A 15,500-nucleotide genomic window follows, 5' to 3' on the forward strand; every position below is an offset into this window, starting at 1 on the left:
GTCCATCTCCACTGGCTCAGATGTAATCATGCAGCGGTTTATTCATGTGTGTGCACAGACACTTGCAGACCCTTGCATGCAGAAACACACAGACACGTGGAAAAATGCACACACAGCATTTGCTCAACGCACCTTGTTCCAAAAGTTTTTAAAAGAGCCTGTAAAGAATGCCTAAACTCTCCCTGAGAATTAACTACGAGAAAGCAAAGCCCAGGACAGTGACATAAGGCAGAGGTAGGAACAAAGCTAACAGAAAACACCGCGGTGCTCCTGAGTCGCTCCCTGTGCACCCGGGCTGCGGGTGTACAGTGACCCCAGCACTTCCCAAGTAGGAGCCGCAGGCACAGGCTGCTGTCCGCCATCTTTTGGCAGCATCACCATGCGAAGCGCGGGCCCCTCTGAGCCACGTTTGTGAGTGGCACAGGACAATGCCTGGCACGCAGTGGTGCCTCGGTGGCGGAACGGGCTCCCCCTGAGGCCTCTATGGGTCTACCCTGCCCCTACAGCCTGTGACTGGCGTCTAACACCCCAGACAGATGCTGTGGCCTTGGCATTTACAAGGACCATCGCTGGGCCATGCGGGGCTGTTGTTTTGGGATCAAATATGGTTTGGGGATCAGAGAGAGTACTATGAGAAGGGGTGGAGGGTTCGTGTTTGGACCCACCTGGTGTCACCATCTCGGCCCTTTGCTGGGACAGAAGAAGGGCTGGCAGCCAAGAGATGGTCATAGCTGTGTGGACATGTGGCTGCAGGCACTTCCCTGCCTCTCAAGGCCCTTCCCAACTTGGCCATCAGGCCCGTGAAGGGGAAGCCCTTGTAAGTGAGTGTATTGCGCACTCACCCCGTGGGAGGCAGACCACAGCTGGGGCCTCAGACCAGGATGAGCACAGACCCTTGCCCGACAGATGCCAGGCAAGTTGAAGAGGAAGGGAAGCAAAAACCCCACCCAGTGACCAGGATTCTCATGGGGCAGGTGCATGACCAGGATCCTTCCAGAGTCTTCATAGAACTCATACCACCTGAGGCTTCTTGACATCCTTGTCTTCCCCACCCAACAAATGGAATACAAACCCTGTAAGCCCTGGGACTGTACCCAGAAGCATTTGATGAGTGAGCTGAAGAGTCGGCCTCATGCATACATACAGCCTACCTGGTACAGGGGAGATGGAGATGGAGCAGCCCGGGGGAGATGGAGGAGGAGCAGCTGCGGGAGATGGAGATGGAGCAGCCGCGGGAGATGGAGACGGAGCAGCCGCGGGAGATGGAGATGGAGCAGCCGCGGGAGATGGAGATGGAGCAGCCAGGGAAGGTGGAGGAGGAGCAGCCTGGGGGGAGGTGGAGATGGAGCAGCCCGGGAAGGTGGAGGTGGAACAGCCAGAGGAGATGGAGGCAGCCAGTGAGAAGCGTCCCAGGAGAAGAGAAGGGCCAAGGCCTGCCTATATGCACATGTGACCTTATCCCCAGAGCTGCGTGCTGCAGTGCTGTCACAGCCACGGCCCCCAGGACCGCTGGAAGGATGCTCGGCTGTCCCGCTTGGTTGTTTCTGTCGAAGCCTGTGCAACCACACAGTTCGTCTGGTGGCGACAGAAGCAGATCATGCAGCCCTTTTCCATCCCCTGTCCAACAGCCCCTGGTGCCTCATGCAGCTGAGGAGGGTCCTTGTGTAAGTGTGCAGCTCGGCCGCCCTACAGCAGGAGCAGCCGGAGACCGCACAGAGGCAAAGGGGTGTGGCTGTCCTCATTCCCAACACTGGGGGCCACCACACTTGCCCTCCCCTGTCCTAGACCCTCTCATCAGTGTGCACAGACACCCCAAGCTCTCCATCCTAGGGCAGACCAGCGGCCCCCTCCCCACATCCCCACAGCCCTCTCCAGCTACCGCTCCTCCAAGAGACACCGGCTGCGGCTCCCACCACCAGGGACCTCCCCCCTACCCTGGGACAGGCTGCTCTGCCCACTGCTCACTGATGCCTAAGACCTCTGTGTGACATGCATGGAGGGCTCACACACTAACACACACTTATACACGTGTGCACGTGCACACAGGACACCCATACGCCCATGTATGCACACGTGCACACTCACACTCACACACACACACACACACACACACCCCTGTGCTGGATGGCGGGGCCCGTAGCCCGAGTAACAGGTTGCAGGGCAGGCTCGTCTCTGCACAGAGGCCCACAGTGAGAGGAGCTCTGCACACTCATAGCCATGTTCTTTCCAGTGAGGGGGTTTCTGTTTCCTGGGAGGGGAAGCCTGGGGTGTCCAAACTGGGTGGGGCTCTGAGTCCCACCAGCCCTGGCCATCAGAGGTCACTCACGGGGATGGGGGGCCCGGGGCCTGCAGTCAGCCCCACCTTTGGTTGCTGGATGTCCTGGGCCCTGGGGGATGCTGTTTCCAGGGCAGTCGGGCCTCAGCCCCGCAGTCAGGTATTTCTGCACACGTGGGTAACCTCTGAGCTGGCTGGGCCTGACACACGCATCACCTCCTTTAACTTGCCCCCCCTTCTCTCAGAGGGGTCCCGTGCCCCTGCCCCAGGCTGGCTGCACTGTCCCGGGGCGGGGTCAGTCTCCTGAACTGAATGGGAGAGTGTTGCAGGCGTGAGCAACACCTGTAAACAGGCAGAAGCGAGGTCTGAACATGCCTGGGGCAGCCAGGGGCTGGGGTCCACCCGGCACCCTGAGCACCGAGGGCTGTGTCCTGGGCTGAGGTGGTCCTGCAGCCCCAGCTGGTGGGGGATGGGGCTGAGTAGCTGGGCCACCATGTCCTGCCCAGGCCCTGCCCACCCTTGCCTGGGTTCCCCACCCCCAGAACGTTCAACCCCTCTCCGGCAGGGGCCCTGCCTCTCTGCCACGGGCCGCTGGCCCCTGCTCCTGTCCTCTCCTGCCACCCACGCTGGGCACCGACCGCAGACCACCAGGTCGGCTCCTTCCCTCAGAACTCAGCCTGCTCCTTCACAGAGCCTCCCAGCTCCCTGGCCCCGGAGCTCCACCCCTTGGAAGGGCTGGAAAGAGGCGGGCTGGTTCACAGGGTCTCACCCAGGGCTGCTGCCTCTGGCTCTGCACTGTCTCTTGGACGTTTCTGGAAGTCCTGAGTGGTGGGGCCTCAGAGTAGGTGGTGAGACATCCTCAACAGGCCTCAGGGGCAGGGGTGGCTGGGATTCGGAGTGCGGGCTTCCTGAGGGCAGCGCAGCTCGGAGGGCAGAGGGTGACCCCGCAGCAGGGTGTCTGTGGTGCACGTCTAACGTGTCTACGTGTCTGCACCGAACCCATGCTTGTGCGTGGATCTGCGCGCGTGGACCCGTATGTGCAGGATGTTGGGACCCACACGTACAAGCTTGTGTCTGCACCGGACGTGTTTTCCAGTCCCCCTGCAAGGCTCCTTGACGTCAGGGCACATCATCTCCAAGCACAGGCTCTGCCATGTCGAGCCCCGCCCCACAGTGCTGGGACCCACAACTGGTCCTGTGAAGGCTTGGGGTGCCTTGCTGTGAGGGCCCTTGCAGGGGGTCTGCCTGGCCCGGGAGGGCTCCAGCGCACGTGGTCTTCCGGGCAGCCTCCCCTCAAGAGCCAGTGCGGAGCGGCCTCAGCTGCACCAGCCTGTGGGCAGGGGGTGTGCTGTCAGAGGGAGGGAACTTCAGGGGAGGTGGGCCCCTCAGGCTCACCTTGGGCTCACTCCTTCGGGGCTGGCTGGGCTCTCCTGGGCCACACAACATGCTGGGGCCAGAACTCAGGGGAGCCCGGGGGTCTGCACTGTAGCCCCATGACCCTGAAGCTTGTGGACATGTGAACCTTTCTCCAGAAGACTGTATCGGGCTCCTGAGACCCCACAGAGAGTGCGGCCTTCCACAGGACCCACACACCCATGAGTCACAGCACTGTGCCCTGGCCCAGGACTCACCTGTGGCTCTAGAGGGCATGGCTGCCAGCCTGGGGGTGTGGCGGAGGGCTGGAGGAAGGCACCGGGCACCCAGGGTGCTGCAGTGTGTGCAGGAGCTGGGAGTGGAGAAGGCCCTCAGGCTGCTGGCCAGTGTGGACACCTCTGAGGCTTAAGTGGTAGACAGAGGCACTGAGATCACATCACTGAGCTTTCAGGGGTCTGGGGTGGGGGATGGGGCTGGGCAGGGCTGGGGTGGGGGATGGGGCTGGGCAGGGCTGGGGTGGGGGATGGGGCTGGGCAGGCCTGGGTGGGGGATGGGGCTGGGCAGGCCTGGGATGGGGGCTGGGGCTGGGCAGGACTGGGTGAGGGATGGGGCTGGGTAGGACTGGGTGGGGGATGGGGCTGGGCAGGCCTGGGATGGGGGATGAGGCTGGGCAGGACTGGGTTGGGGCTGGGGCAGAGCAGGCCTGGGATGGGGGCTGGGGCTGGGCAGGACTGGGTGGGGGCTGGGGCTGGGCAGGACTGGGTGGGGAATGGGGCTGGGCAGGCCTGGGGCGGGCTAGGACAGTGGGCACACACCCTATCCACAAGGCCTGCCAGGTCCTTGGCCCCACCCCGAGACAGCAGCCTGACATGCATCAGGGGAAGCCAACACCCCAGGCCCACTCAGCCCACTCCCCTGGCATGTGCCCTGGCCCTGTCTGACTCTCCCCCAGCTCCTAGACTGACTTTGGGGTCAGCCTGGAGGCCTGGGTCCAGAGGTCTGTGGGAGGCTACAGGTGGTTGTGGGGGAGACCAGGGGCTCCAGTTACATCCCTCCCAGCCACCCAGGCCCCACTGGGTGGGCTGCCAGCAGCCTTAGAGAAGATCCCTGGTCCCTACAGGACAGAGTGAAATTCATATAACACAAAATCAACCATTTTAAGTGAACAGCGAAGTGATATTTGGTACATTCACCATGTTGTGACATCACCATGTCTGTCCGGCTCAGGAACATTCCGTTACCCTGAAACAAAACCCCGTATCCTGGCCCCCTTCCCCAGCCCCTGGCAACCACCAACCTGCTCGCGGGCTGTGGGTTTGTCCACTCTGAACACACCACGTCAGCGTGGCCTCTTGCGTCTGGCTGCTTTCATGGCACGGGACCGCGCTTCGCCCCTTTGGATGGCTGAGTGCCGTCCATTCACACATGCCGGACGGGTCTTGCACCTCGGCTGCTGTGGACGGGCTGCTGTGCGCACGGCTGTGGGTGTATTTGTCTGAGCGTCTGTTCAGTCCGAGGCAGTGGATTGCTGGGTCCTCTGGGAATTCTGTGGCTATCCTTGCGGGAAACTGTCAGTGTCCCCACCGCGGACACACCGCTTCACGGGCCTGCCAGCGAGCTCGCATTCCCACCTCTGCGGGCATGTGTGGTCCAGCCATGTCACCCGTACGAAGTGGTTCTGACTGCCATTTCCTCATGACCCCTCGTGGGGAGCGTCCTTCCATGCCCTTGCTGGCCGCGTGCGTCTTTGAGATGTCTGCGGAATCCTTGCCCGCTGGGACTGGGCTGCCTTCCTGTTCTTGCTCTGTAAGAATTCTTCGTATGTTCTGCAAACTAGATTCTTCAGAATCACAATGTGCACACATTTTCTTCCATTCCAACGCTGTCTTTTCACTCCCTTGATTCTGTCTTCTGATGGACAAAGCTTTCATCTGGATGAAGTCTAGCTGGGCTATTTTTCTCTTATTGCTTGTGCTTTTGGTGTCACATCCAAGAATCTATTGACAAATCCCAGGTCATAAAGATTTGCCCCTTTGTTTTCTTCTAAGAGTTTTATGGTTTCAAGTCTCTGATGCATTTGCTTCATTGGGGGGGCTTAATTTGCCGCAGGGGTCTACACAGTCAATCCAGCACTGTTTGGGTGAGACTGTTCCTTCCCCCTGAAAGTTCCAGATGCCTGGCTGTGTCCTTGGATTCCAGCTCCCCAGCACGTCCACCACACTGTTCCCTTGGCCTCACCTTGACCCCCATTGCCCCCTCGGTGTCTGGGTCCAAGTACCACTCTGCTTTCCTGCTCATTCCCTGCCCCTGCTTGGGCCTCAGGGTCCCACCTGCAGGGTGGGGGCTTAACCATCCTCACTCTAAAGGCACTGCAGCCGTGGCCCGCACCTGTGTCCGTCCCGGTCAGTGCTCCCGCTGATGTGGAGCCCTGGGTCCTTCTCTCCCCGTCCTCCACCCACCTCCGTGCAACCAGTCCTTTCCTGAGAGGCTGGGCCTGAGCCCCTGCTGCAGCCCACAGCCCAGAGCCCAGGTGCAGCCTCCCATTCAGGGCTGCGGCTGCCTCAGAGCCCCGGGGCTGTGGAGCTGCCCCAGCTCCGGCGTGCAGCACTTGATGGTGAGCTCGTGTGTGCATGAGTGAAGGCCCAGCTTTGACACCCCCAGCCCTGGGCACAGATCCCAGCCCACCCGTTTCTGTGGTGTTACCTGGGCTGGCTACCCCACGCCTGGGCTCAGGACCTCAGAGTCCTCTGGACGACTGGAGCCAGAGGGAGTCGGTGCTGATTAGACTCGGCTGGCATCTGTTGGATGGGGTGTGTGTGTGGAACAGTCCTGCCCTCCATATGGGGACAGGTGACCACAGGAGTTCACCTAAGGGGCCAGATGTTGCACAGAGGAAGCTCGTAGGACAGGACCCTGAAGGCCAACCCCCAGCGAGCCAGAGGGGGTGGGTGTGGAGGCAGCCGCAGCTCAAAGTCCCGGGAAGGAAAGAGAGGGTGTGGGTGCAGGTAGTCATAGCAGGTGTGGCCAGAGCACACGTGGACGTGAGTGCTTGTGTCATCACATGCGTGCAAATGTGTGTGTGTGTGTCTTGTGTGTGTGTGCACAAGGCTTTGTGTGTGGTTCTGTTTCCATGTGTGTGTATGTGCATGTGCGTGTGCACGTGTGTGCGTGTGCGTGTGCACGTGTGTGCGTGTGCACGTGTGTGCGTGTGTGTGCATGCAGGCATATGTGAACGTGTGTGTGTGCTCCCACGACCCTGTCTGAATGTCCAGTGTGCACCATTCCCTGGGTGGTTGACAATGGGCAAGGGTTCCGGCAACTTCCTGGAGGTGGAAGTGAGGCTTCCTGGGGCCAGAGCAAAGTTGCAACCAAAGCTGCAGGGCCTGAGTGCTGGGTGGAGGCTGCGGTCTGGGCAGTAGTGGGGACAAGCCCCGAGCACAGCGAACAGACAGAGGTGAGCACCCGGGGAGGGGTGGGTGTTTGGGCAGAGTCCCTGGGCAGTGGTGACCCTCAGCAGGCGGTCAGGAACTAGCAGGACCTGCCATGGAGACCTTCCTGCCAGTTCCCAGGTATCCTGCAGTCACAGAACCCAGGGCTGGGCTGTACCCGGGCAGGACACAGGCCCACCAGGTTCCCTGTCTCTGAGGCCTTGGGGTCCCCCTCCAGTAGCAAGAGTCCAGGGACCAGGAGGAGGAGGGTGCCACCCCAACCAGCCCCACCAGGTCAGGAAGCCTGAGGGCACGCACCCCAGGGCAGGAGGGGAATGAGGAGTAGACCCTGGTGTGAGTCTGGGCCTGGAGCAGCTCAGCGCCCCCTCCCGTGGTCACCCTTCTCCCAGCAGGCCCAACCAAGAGGGTCCAGAGTCAGGAGCCAGGCCAGGTCCACGGGGTGGACTGTGTGTCCAGCCAGGAGCACAGGCTTCTTTTCCTGCTCTGGAGAGTGACGACTCATGGCAGCTTCCCTCACAGGCCTCAGTGGGAGTGGGCTGAGGCCTCTACCTCCAGGAGGGACAAGACTGGGTCAGCCTAGGGGGTGAGAACCAGGACCTCAGCACTCCTGGTCCATCTGAGATGTCCTGGCAAGAGCACACAGGGGATGTCCCCCAACACCCACACAGCATACACACACCCCCACACGCACATCCCAAAGATCAGTCCTTCTCTGTCCCGCTAACCTTTGTCTGTCTGACGCCAAGGAGCCCCCAGTGTGGTGTGTGGAGGACACAGCAAAGCCGATAGGGCGAGGAGGTCAAGAGACTGGGCCGCAGGGCTTGGCCAGGCCAGAGGCCGACACCGGCCAAGCCGGCCCAGTGTGGAGAGGAGACAGGGCGGGTGGAGATGTGGGGTCCTAGCACTCAAGGTTGGCCCCATGCACACAAGCAGGGTGGGCCACTGGGAGTCTTGGGGCAGCTTCTGGGCTTTCTTCTTGCTGGGTGGGTCCTTGAAGGGTGAGGGGTGGGGACCTTCTTGCATCCTGGGAACCCCACCCTCCATGGGGGGACCCGGGGAGGGCTAGTGTTTGGCTCTGGAACAGGGTGGATCTCCCCAGCCCCTTTCAAGGCCCCAGCAGCCTGGAAGCCAGGCCGTGCAATGGGGTCTCTATAGATGATTCTCCTGATGGAACAGCCACGTCTGGTCTCCTCTTCCCAGGAGCCCCCGTCCGCCTTCTAGAGCCCTTGAGAGTGAGGTCCCAGCGGGGCTGAGGAGGCAAGAAGAGCTGCTCGCCTGCTCCCGGGGCTGGAATGTAGGATGAGCTGCTGGGGGATCCGGTTTCCTCATTTGCCTGACAAGTTCACTTCGCTCTGGAGCAAGCCTTGCTCTAATGGGAACCAGCTGTGGGAGGGGGAAGGCTGTCTGGGAGAACAGGCCACGTACTTGCGCTCATACCACCTCCCAGGGCAGACCCGGTGAGCCCCTTCATTTACAGCCAGCTGGGGACCCTGAGGCCCAGGGCAGCCCTGTGTCCAGGACCCTCCAGGCAGGCTGAGCTGGCCCTGAGTCCGCAGGCCTCCCCCACATCTGGCCCCCACGCGCCCCATGGTGAGGCCTGGGTGCAGTGCGGCCCTATTTACTCCCTCTCCCCTGGTACCCTCAGCCTCCCCCGGTGCACGTGCCTTTCTCCCCAGCCCTGGTCTCAGGGGGACACGGCTCTCTAGTCGGGGAATTATTCTCAGGCCGTCAGCACAGGGTCGCTGTGGGAAGGGCAGCAGTCGCAGTGTGGGCAGGGAACCATGGATCCCGGCGATCAGATCGAACCCTGCCACAGCTCCTGCTCCGATACTCACCACCCTGCAGTCAGCTTCTGCTGCACGACAAACGGCCCCGGCTTGGCGGCCGCACCCCAAGGAAGTCTCATTTCTCCTGACTCGAGGGGCTGAGCCGGGTGCTAGGGTGGCCTCGCCCAGCTGTCTGCAGGGCCTGGGTGCTGGGAGAGGACAGACCTGCAGCTCAGGGGGCTTCGACTTCAGCTGAGCCGTCCGGGAAGGCGCTGGGATGGGGGGCCCCGGGGTGAGAGGTACAGGGAGGCTGCCCAGGGCTTGAGGGGTAGTTTGAGCCTGGAGGGGCTTCAGACAGGAGGCAGGGGAGGGTCGTGGATCAGACCAAGCTCAGGCATGAGGCACAGTGAGGACCGTGCCTGGGCTGAACTTGCACCCAGGACCCCATGGTCTATTACTGACATCCTAGGCCCATGTCGGGGCCAGGCCCCCACTCCTGGTCTCATACATGTGGCCTGCCTTTGTCTACTTCAGACCTCCCCAGAGCAGCACTTGTGTAGGGGGCACCAGAGCAAGGACAAAGGTGTGGGGGACTGGGTCTCCAGGGCAGGGAGACAGCCCAGGGGGATGCCGGAGGACGTGGGGGTGAGGGAGCAGGTCAGTGGGGACAGTCGTGCAGGGACACAGGAGGACATGAGGGTGAAGGGGCAGGTCAGTGGGGACATTCCCATGGGTGCAGGAGGACGTGGGGGTGGGGGGCAGGTCAGTGGGGACATTCCCACGGGTGCAGGAGGACATGGGGGTGGGGGGCAGGTAGTGGGGACAGTCCTTCAGTGACACAGGAGGACATGAGGGTGAAGGGGCAGGTAGTGGGGACGGTCCCACGGGTGCAGGAGGATGAGGCGGTGAGGGGGCAGGTAGTGGGGACAGTCCTGCAGGGACACAGGAGGACATGAGGGTGAAGGAGCAGGTAGTGGGGATGGTCCCACGGGTGCAGGAGGATGAGGCGGTGAGGGGGCAGGTAGTGGGGACGGTCCCAGGGGTGCAGGAGGACATGGGGGTGGAGGGCAGGTAGTGGTGACGGTCCCGGGGGTACAGGAGGACATGGGGGTACGGGGCCAGCCTGCACAGGACGGTGAAGGTCACAGGAGGGAGTTGGTTCTGCAGAATGGGGCATTGTTTGTAAATGTGGATTGTGGGGAATTTTGAGGTGCCTGAGGTCGTTAACATCTGTGAGGAGGGTTCTGAGCATAGCTGTGTGCTCAGTGGCACTTCCTCGCTTCCGCAGGGCTCTCCGCAGAACCCCAGGGTGGTGGACGTGAGGGTGGGACCGTCCTGGGAGAGAAGGGACAGCCTCAGCTGCCAGGGGGTGTTGTTGGCAGGGCCTCGCCAGAGACAGGCCCCCACAGCCGTGCACCAGGGCTGGGTGCAGGGCTGACCTTGGGGGCCCCAGCTGGTGGGGAGCTGGATTAGGAGGACATTCCTTGGCGGCGGCTGCTGCCCTGGCTCCTGGGGGAGGCCGCTGGCTGACCCCGCTCCTTCTCATCACACTGTCCAGGGAACACACTGCCTTCAGGGCTCAGGGGTGGAGCTCCCAGTTGGGCGGGGCCCTGCCTGCGTCACAGTGTGGCCCCCGGGGACCCTGAGCAGCTAGAGGGTGTCTGGGTGCATTGGGGCCCAGTGCACAGGAGCAGAGACCAGTGGGACGCTGCCCTTGCAACCATACCCCTGCCCTCCAGGTCCCACCGCCCGCCCCACGGGAAGGAGGTGAGTGCGCGAGGGGGAGGCCAGCCTGCCCCCACCAGCAGACACTTTCCACCAAGGGATGGGCCTCCTGATGTCCACTGCTGCCTCTGGCTCCTGGGTCCCGGGGATGCGAGGGGCTCAGCTCTGCGCGGGCCCTAAGGGGACCTCCACCTGGGGACCCTCCTCCAGGAAGGTCACGGGGCCTCTGCAGCAGACGGTCTGTAGGTGCCAAGCTGGCTGGAGCAGCTCTGGCTCAGCTGGACACCAGGATGTCCTGGTCTGCGCACATGTGGCTCCTGGCTAACCCACACTCGGACCTCCTGCAACTCCAGCTGGAGCTTCTGCTTCTTGGAGAAAGTTCCCTAACTTCCCCAGGAACCCAGCATTCACACTTTCAGCCTCCACAGTCCTGCCCACAAAACCCAGACTTTATCAAGTGTCCTGGACAGGTGCAAGGAAGGAAAGGATCACAGGGCTGAGGGCCCTGGGTACCAACCCCTCCTGCCACGCCCTGGCAGTTCCAACCAAACACAGGCCCTTACTGCCACTCAGGCCTGTCCTGGCTGTCCCTGTCCCCAGCCCTGTCCTAGATGTCCCTGTCTCCAGCCATGTCCTAGATGTCCCTGTCCCCAGCCATGTCCTAGATCTGCCTGTCCCCAGCCATGTCCTAGATGTCCCTGAGATCTGTCCTAGATCTCCCTCTCCCCAGCCATGTCCTAGATGCCCCTGTCCCCAAGATCTGTCCTAGATCTCCCTGTCCCCAACCATGTCCTAGATGTCCCTGTCCCCAGCCATGTCCTAGATGCCCCTGTCCCCAAGATCTGTCCTAGATCTCCCTGTCCCCAACCATGTCCTAGATCTCCCTGTCCCCAGCCATGTCTGAGATGTCCCTGCCCCCGAAATCTGTCCTAGATCTCCCTGTCCCCCGGCCTGTCCTAGATCTCCCTATCCTCCTGGCCTGTCCTGGATCTCCCTGTCTTCCCAGCCCTGTCCTAGAGACTCCTGCCTCCCCTTACTCTTCCATAATGCCCTGCTGATCTCATGGGCCCAGGCCATGTAGGTGCAATGTTTTGTTCTGTATATCAGACACAGGAGGAGGCTGTCTCATTGCAGTCACTGATCTCCATTAGTGTGGTCGGGTTTGACAGCAGGACCCTGCTCTGACGACCGATGGAGAGTGGTTGATGGCACCCTTGGTCACTACTGACAGACCCTTGCACAGCTGTGGGCCTTGGACAGCTGGTTTGTCTCCGTACCTTGTGGTGGGAGCTGAAGGTTCCCTTTGTTTTTTTTTTTTTTTAAAGATTTTTATTTATTTATGTGACAGAGAGACAGCCAGCGAGAGAGGGAACACAGCAGGGGGAGTGGGAGAGGAAGAAGCAGGCTCATAGCGGAGGAGCCCGATGTGGGACTCGATCCCGGTACGCCGGGATCACGCCCTGAGCCGAAGGCAGACGCTTTAACGACTGCGCTACCCAGGCGCCCCCTGAAGGTTCCCTTTGAATTCAAAGGCTATGCAATTCTTCCAGACTCTAGATTCTGAGATTTGAAGCTGGTTTCTGTCCCCAGAATCTGTGCTCAAGGGTTTGCTGCTCTTTGAGGTCCTGTGGTCCTGTGCTTGGACTGCCTGGAGTCTGCGGGCGGCCCAGGAGGGGAGACTCGCTGATATGAGCTGGTGATCGTGTGGAGGGGCTGCAGCTCGAGCTGAGGGCTGTTTCCAAGTCAGAGTCGGAGATTGTGGCCAATTCTCCAGAGGTTGCAGACAAAAGGCTACGTGCGCCTACCTTTCTGGAAGCCTTTTAAGGTGACTTGCCATGGTCAAGACAGGGCATTGTGGAAGGGCTTGTCCCTTTTTGGCTCAGCTGCAGGCCACCCGCCCATTCCGTACACAAGGCTAGTTGTGCCACGTGGGCTGTGCAGGCAGTGAGGCAGGGCACAGGGTAGAGCCCCGCAGAGCACCTGAGACTCAGCCAGGGTCCCCGTCCACAGCGCAAGGCTCAGTCGCAAACATGAAGCACCCCTGGGACTGCAGAGGCCCCTGCAGCTGATGTGCATGCTTGTACCTGAAACATGGGGGCAGCAAAGGGCAGACCTGGATGGGGACCTGATGGGAAAGGGTCTGAGTCTCTGAGTGAGACCCAGAGTCCCTCAGGGGCGGCATAGCCCAGAGGGGGATGGGAGAGACAAGAGGCCACTTCAGAGAACGTGGTTCGGCCACATGAGGAGAGGGGAGGTGAAGCTGCAGTGGTGCGGGCATTGCCTGGAGCAGATCGGAGTCAGGCCCCGGTGTGGGCTGGGGAGGGGAGGCCAGGGCCAGGAGGCCAGGGTCAGGCTGCAGCGGGAACCTGGTGAGTGGGTGGTAATGCCACTTGCTGAAGATTCCAGAATATCATTTGCAGGGTTTCGTCAGAATTAGGGACTTTGTGCATCAAAGGGCACTATCAAAATTGTGAGAAAACAACCTACACAATAGGAGAAAATATTGTAGGCCACATATCGGATTAGGGATTAATACCCAGAATATAATGAAACTTCTAAAATGCAACAACAAAATACAACAACCTGGTTCAGAAACAGGCAAAGGGCCTGAACAGACATTTCTCCAAAGAAGGCACAGAGGTGGCCAGTAGGCACACGGAGAGACCCGCTCTGCCAAGGACGGTCAGGGATAAGATCTGAAGCAGAACGAGAGGCAGCTCACACCCAGAGCATGGCTTTCGTAAAACATAGAAACAGAAACCGACAAGTGTGGGCAAGGATGCTGGGAACCTGGAGCCCCGTGCGCTGCTGGCGGGAGCGTCCGGTGGCGCCGTTGCTGTGAAAACGTCTGGTGGCTCCCAAAACAGCACACTTGGAATTATGAGCCCGGCGATTGTACTTCTCGGTACGTACCCAGCAAGCCTGAAAGCAGGCAAACAGACAGGTGCATCCACTCGCGTGTGGCCGCACTACTCCCCCAGCGAAAGCGTGGACGCGCCCCAGTGAAGGCCCACGGCATAGTAAGTACACACAGTAGTGTTACCGAGCCTGAAAGGAGGGAGATCCCCTGTTGGAAACAAATCAGACACAAAGGGACAAACGTTGTCGCGTCCCACCTCCGGCCGCGGTTAGAAGAGCTGGCGCAGAAGAGAGGTTGCTGGGGGCCGGGCAGGGTGGCGGGCACTGGGTGGCGGGCACTGGGTAGCGGGCACATGGTTTCTCTCTGGGCGGGGAAGCAGCTCTGGACACGGGCGGTGGTGACGGACGGTTGCACAGCCCCGCGATGCCGTGCACTCACAAGTGGCTAACATGACACATTCATGTCATGTCTTTTTTACCACAGTGTGCACTTGACCACTAGGCCTAGGACCACAAAATTCACTAAGACATTACCTGCAATAGCGGGATGTTAAAATACCTGTGTCTATCTCCAACTGATATATCAAGCGGCAGGAAAACTCACAATGCCATACGGAATGTTACAGAGGAGGAAGGAGCAGTAAAAGCATCTTTTGCCATTTCTAGATGGCATTTATGGTTTCACATTCTTTTTTTTTTTTTTAATTTTATTTATTTATGTGACAGAGAGATAGCCAGCGAGAGAGGGAACACAGCAGGGGGAGTGAGAGAGGAAGAAGCAGACTCATAGCGGAGGAGCCCGATGTGGGACTCGATCCCGGTACGCCGGGATCACGCCCTGAGCCGAAGGCAGACGCTTTAACGACTGCACTACCCAGGCGCCCCTATGGTTTCACATTCTTTATAAAGATTTCATGGTTTCTGTTCTTACTCGTACCTCATTTTTAATAGTAAGGGTTTTCTAATTTCATGGGATTACTTTAAATTCTTGAAATTAAACACAAGTTTTTATATAATTCAGGTTAACCTCCCCCACTTAGCAATTAGCCTCTATGCTTATGATCCACAGGGGAAAAACCCAAAATCAGAATAAAAACTTCTTATTTTATGTATTTTATGCACACATGTTGGTAACATGAGAGATCATTTTTTTGCTCTGAATTTAACCAAATCTTCTTTTAATCCCACAAATAGCATGCACTTAAACTGATGCCACTTTTTGAACTTTAAATATCTTGCAAATTAAAAAATATTCTCCTTGTTCACTTTTTTACTTTGTTTTCTAACACAGGCATTTTAAAAAAAGGTATGTTCACCTGCTTTGTTTTTTAAATTCCACATAATGAGTGAAGTCATACGGTGTTTGTCTTTCTCTGAATGAATTATTTCTTTTAGCATAATAGCCTCTAGTTCCACCCACGTTCTTGCAAATGGCAAGATTTCATGGTTTTGATCACTGAGTAGTGTTCCATTGTATATATATGCCACATATTCTTTATCCACTCATCTGTCGATGGACATCTGGGCTCTTTCCATATCTTGGCTATTGTAGACCTTGCTACTATAAGCATCAGGGTGCATGTATCCCTTCGAATTAGTAAATACGTAATAGTGCAATTGCTAGATTGTAGGGTAGCGCTATTTTTAACTTTTTGAGGAACCTCTGTACTGTTTTCCACAGTGGCTACACCAGTTTGCATCCAAGGAACATTTAATAAAGAGAAACATGAAAAGGATTATATACCATGGTGAAGTGGGATTTATATCATATCTAAGAAAACATTGCCTAATCTCAAATCATAAAGATTTACCCTTATATTTTCTTCTAAGAGTTTTATAGTTTTAGCTCTTACATTTGGGTTTATGATCCACTTTTTAAAGTTTATTTAAGTAATCTGTACACCCAATGTGGGGCTTGAACTCACGACCCTGAGATCAAGAGTCGCTCGCTCTACCAACTGAGCCAGCCAGGCACCCCTATGATCCATGAATTAATTTTTAAGCATGGTATGAGGTAGGGGTCCAATTCATCTTTTCCAGGTGGATTCAGTG

Source organism: Ursus arctos, unplaced genomic scaffold, assembly GCF_023065955.2.
Source record: "Ursus arctos isolate Adak ecotype North America unplaced genomic scaffold, UrsArc2.0 scaffold_5, whole genome shotgun sequence".
Taxonomy (NCBI): Eukaryota; Metazoa; Chordata; class Mammalia; order Carnivora; family Ursidae; genus Ursus; species Ursus arctos.